Source organism: Anneissia japonica, unplaced genomic scaffold (genome assembly GCF_011630105.1).
Source record: "Anneissia japonica isolate Jap-2015-1 unplaced genomic scaffold, ASM1163010v1 scaffold12111_len8321_cov108, whole genome shotgun sequence".
Classification (NCBI taxonomy): domain Eukaryota; kingdom Metazoa; phylum Echinodermata; class Crinoidea; order Comatulida; family Comatulidae; genus Anneissia; species Anneissia japonica.
The window spans coordinates 1-5,185 of record NW_022728665.1 but is presented as its reverse complement, the minus strand read 5'-3'; the positions used below and the strand labels follow the sequence as shown (position 1 = coordinate 5,185).

Below are 5,185 nucleotides of genomic sequence, written 5' to 3'. Positions count from 1 at the left end.
GACCTGTTGCACTTTTTTACTCAATTCTTAGGTTTAGCCTAGGGCCTGGCCTAAACAGTACAGTATACTAACAGAAACACTGCCACTGCACTGACTGAACTAAACTTGATACTTAGCCTAGCTACAAAATTATACCTACCTAGGCTAGAATAAGTAACTAGGCGTATATATGTGGAAGGCGTACATTTATGGACGAAAGGAGATTATTTTTTCTTTACTTACCACAATACTGACTGTGCATAGACCTTGGCATGGTGCGGACTCTTCTCCTTTTTTTCCAATGGCAATATAATAGGCCTAGGCCTAGGCCTAGCGGCTATCCTATCCTAGCTAGGCTGAGTTTTAGCAGAAGAACGTCCAAAATCCTTATTCAATCCATTTAACTAGTACATGACATTGCTACAGGTATTAACCATTTCAATAAAATATCATTTTGCGATTATTACTCCAATTATTACTGAACAAAAGGAGGACACTACAACAACAAAGGGAGCAGCGAGCGAGAGATGTCGATGAAGACCGTTCCGTTAGCTTTCAAATTTTACCACCCTGTTGTGGAATGTACCATGTTTAATAGAGGGGAGGGGAATTCAATTTAAGACCAGTTATAATTCTTATTAAATGTATTTGTATGAAACCTTCTGTAATTAATCATTTGTTTTGTGTAAGACAGTATAAATTTTATAGCATTTCATTTCATACACTAAATAATTTACTAAATCGTACAACTCAACTCATAAATTGGACCCCTATCACGGCCTGATCCATTGTCTGGTTATAGAAAACGATGTCTATCTCTCCCATCTGGAATGATTAAAGTAGGTTTTAGGTTACACAACAGTAACTTTAAAATGGTCACAATGGTGGTTTGTGGTTAAGGATTTTGTAAGATTAAGTATTTGTTACAAATATGTGCATTAAATTCATTTTTCATTTAAATTTTAAAATGTGTTGTAAGGCTAATTATTTGCTGTTTTTAACATTTAATTAAATGTTTAATTTAATTTAAATGTTTAATGTAACTTAAACGCTTAATGTTTTTAACATTTTAACTTAAAATGTGAGCATGCTAATTAATACTGTAACTTATGCATCTGTTATACATTTCCAAACAGATATTCTATAGAATTCCTAGACAACTTCTAAAGCAAATGTTATAGATGTCTATAGAATTTTCTATAGAATTTCTGTATAGTTTCTAAAGAAAATGTTATAGATTCCTATAAAATTTCTCCAGAAATATGAAGCATAATTATTTGCGACAAAATGATACACACATTAAACTCTATGCATTATTTAGTTACTCAACATCAGACCATGAGCCAAATGCAATAGTTTTATTTATTATTTTTATTATTATTATTATTTAATAATGTTTCATGTTCAAAACCAAGCTTCTGCAATAACACATTTATTGAAAATCCAGTGTAAGTCACCAATACATAAATTCTGCAACAAACTAATTTTGTGGAGAGTGGAATACAACATTATATAGAAAATATTAAAATTCTATAGAATGCGTAAACTCTATAAAACATTTCTATAGAAATTTTTTGCCTCTATAGAGTTACATAGAACTCTATATAAAGTTCTATAGAATTCTATAGAGCTCTATAGAACTTTTTTGTATGGGATGTACCAGTCTTTCATTCGTCTTTTTGTCTTGTACTTCGTAATTCTGGTAATTAATGTTACTTATGTGTTCTTTATTAACTGAAGATTAGAGTCGAGTAATAGAGTACACTCATCGATCTCAATAGAAGTGATTGCGATGGAATTTTAATGGTGAGAAACAGAGTGAATGACCTCAGTTTTAGATGCATTCAAAATAAGATTGTTCGATATAGAGCCCATGACCTAACATATAGAATATAAGCTGGAAGTTTTGACATAGCTCTTGGATTCAAAAGGGCATATATCTGTGTGTAATCCGCATAGAAAATGACACGACGACAAGCATGGTCTCAATTATGCCTTCTAGTTGATTTGTAGTATGGTCCTAAAACAGCATTGTGGTACACCGTAAGAGCTCTGCCTTTCCTGTGAAAAGTGCCTTAGTGCAACAGGACTGTTGACGTTCCCCAAGATAGGATTGGATACATGTTAGGGGGCGGTGCTCTCTATATCGAAACGATATGACAAACGATGTAAAAGTGCAGCATGATCTAAAATGTCAAAGGCGGCACTGAAATCAAGAATGGATGTTAGCATTTCTTTACGCTTGTCCAATTTACAAAGTATGTCGTCTTGTGCTTTTACAAGTGAAGTTTCAACACTATGCTCCTTGCGATATGCTGGTGACTCGACTAAGAGTTCGTATACTCGTCATGTGTGCCTGAAGCTGAACTTAACATTCCTCTCAAATATCTTTGACAAAAAGGAAATGATAGATTTTTGCCTTGAATTTTAACGTGAAAATTGTCCTTGAAATAAGTTAGATGTCGACTGTAATCTCTGCACTTATCGTTATAGTTTTGTCTATCAACAGTTTTTATTTGCCAGATTTCAGAATGGTTTATAGATATTAAGACTTGAGGAAGAAGATGAAATTTTAAGATTGATGTACTTGAAGTCATAGCAATCGTTGTTGTGAACATTGTAACCACCTAAGTAAATTCCTAACATCACCCCCACAGTGGAACCGGGAGCGATGAAAGAAATTTTAATGTGACAGTCTGCATGAAGTCGCGAAGAAGTCTGACCATCAGTAGGCTCTTTGAACCGGTCTTCCAAGTCTCTGTAAATACCATGATTTCCAAAGAATTTCAATGGTATTGAAACTAGGTTTTAAGGTGATTGCCACCGCCTGTGCAATTGTAACAGGAAGATCTATTGACAGTCAGCTTAGGGATTGGCTTACGATGACGCCTTCCCGCCCGGCGGTCCCACCTAATATTCTTGAAGGATCTTTCTATTTGCAATATCTTCAAAAGGTGAAATACGGAGGGGGATAATGGATATTGCCTTCTAAGACTAAATGGATCTTTCTTAGTATAATTAGAATAGGTCTACCTGCAAGAAAAGCTGAAACAGACTTGAACCCTAAACCAAGAGGCCATGGTGATCTTGGCCGAAGAAAATAATGCAAAGCCATGCTGCAGTCCAGTGAGAGCAACAAGAGTAATGCAGTGTTGAAAAGCAACACAAGAGATAAATGATATGTAGTGTATATTTTACTGCTTTTGGACTCAATAACATAACAAAAAAGAGACGTATTAAATACAGTGCACAATTCAATTCGAGACCCATCTACTTTGCGATCCCACAAATTCGAGACCGCTAATGCAACGAAAACATACGAAAACACATTTTCTAAAGATCTAAAACTTGTTTTCCTCAGGTTAATTTTTATATTTATATCTTAAATCCTTAAAAGATAATGGTTTAATATCCTTGAGTTAATCTTTCCCTAAGACTAATTTGAATATTTGCCAACTCTACCACGTTTGGAAGTCATTACATGTTCACCCTTTATTATGTTAGGGTAAGAACTGGTGTGTATTCAGCAGTTTAAAATACGTCTGTAGAATCTTTTTTTTTTTTCCAACAATGGTACTTTTTTACAAAATGTATATAACGCAACAAGAGTAAATCTACGTTATATTTTAAAGAGAAAAACATATATATAATTATTGTAAAAGAATATATAAAATATTATGACAGATTCTATACACACGTACGCACACACATATATAAATAAATATACAAAAGTACAGCCTATACATATAAAAGTATAAGTTACCTTCGAGGAAATTCGTAGAAGATTATAACACCGATGACTGCGGCGAAATCAGTGATACATAATTTGTACATCTCCTGGCCGAGGTAGGTCTCCCAACACTGTATTTTCGTAAGGGAAACAACGAAAACGAATACGTTTCAGTGGTGTATTTAGGAGTCTTGAAATAGGGAGGGGCGGGTGATGGGGAGGGCGGTTGATGAAGGTAGAGTGGGAACTAAATTATTAAGTGGAAGGCACTAGGTACAGGCCCGTAGGCAGGTAGTGCAGAGGGTGCGGACGCAACCCCCCCCCCAAATTCCAAAAGGTACACGTTTTAAAACCTATTATTTTACAAAATCGTTCTTAATTATCACAAAATGCTATAGCATGCATTGCATTATATATTTGCCAGCACATCCAGCCGTTGATTTTAAATATGATATGAAATTTGTTGGAAATTTATCGTCTCCGGTGACTGCAGATTGATCTTATAATGCCCGCTCTTCTAACCGTTGATTTTTAATAACGTGCTACGTAATCTGTTGGAAATTTTCAGCTCCAGTGATTGCAGATTGAACGATGTCATCTGTAGACCTACAGATGGTGGATTAGGGGGTGGGGGGAGCTCCCTAAAATTATAAAAGAAATGAAGAAAAAAGAAAAATCATAATTAAATTTGTTTTGAGAGTGCCATTTCCGGCCATCTAGAGGTGCCATAATCATAAATTTTCTTATCTCAGCCCCAACCATGGTGGTGGGGCTAAGGTGGTATTGACCATCCGTCTGTGAAAGTTCCTCCCGGCCCTGGACCCCACCCTCTATTTCTCCTGCTTTATGCCCCTAAACAATACCCAAATGAATGAAAATTTACAGAGAATAATCCGAATTATAGGTTTCAGAAATCCATTATAAGGCCCTCAAAATGCTAATTTGTCTGAGCTCCCGGGGGATTCGCCTCCCCCTCCCGCGGGGATCCTTAGGCGGTCGCCCATTCTAAGGTCCGCCTCTGTCGCAAAAACGCACCTCCCCATCGAAAATCCTGCCTACGGGCCTGAGGTAGCAAAATGCGGTGATTAGTAACTACTTGAGTGTGACTTTTTTGCTTCGAGCATTTTCAATAGGGGACAACTGGAGGGGGGGGGTTGTGTTTTTTTTTTAGGGTAAACTTCGTGCTCAATCTAGATACGCCACTGGTACGTTTATATACTACTTATACTGTATATGATATTATGTATGCTTCGTAAAAACCAATTCACCAATTGCCACCGCATACCTCCGTCAATGCTGCCGCCTCAACTAACATCGTCGTCGTCGCGTAATTATTAGAGAGAAAGAAAGAAAGGTAGTAGTAATAGTTTACAGGTGACCCACGATTACACACGGATGTAAAATGTAAAAATTACTTATAATAAATAAAGGATAAAACGTTCAAACTAAGGGGCCAATCATCTTAACTGCATACCT

General features: G+C 36.2%; 1 long non-coding RNA gene across 1 annotated transcript in view; it reads right to left on the bottom strand.

Annotated features, from left to right (window-relative positions):
- LOC117114449 overlaps positions 1–520 on the bottom strand; it is a 2,722-nt gene extending 2,202 nt beyond the window's left edge. Inside the window, exon 1 of the long non-coding RNA XR_004446366.1 lies at positions 223–520. This is a non-coding gene — a long non-coding RNA (uncharacterized LOC117114449). The remainder of the gene's footprint in view (positions 1–222) is intronic.
- Positions 521–5,185: the final 4,665 nt, after the last annotated feature.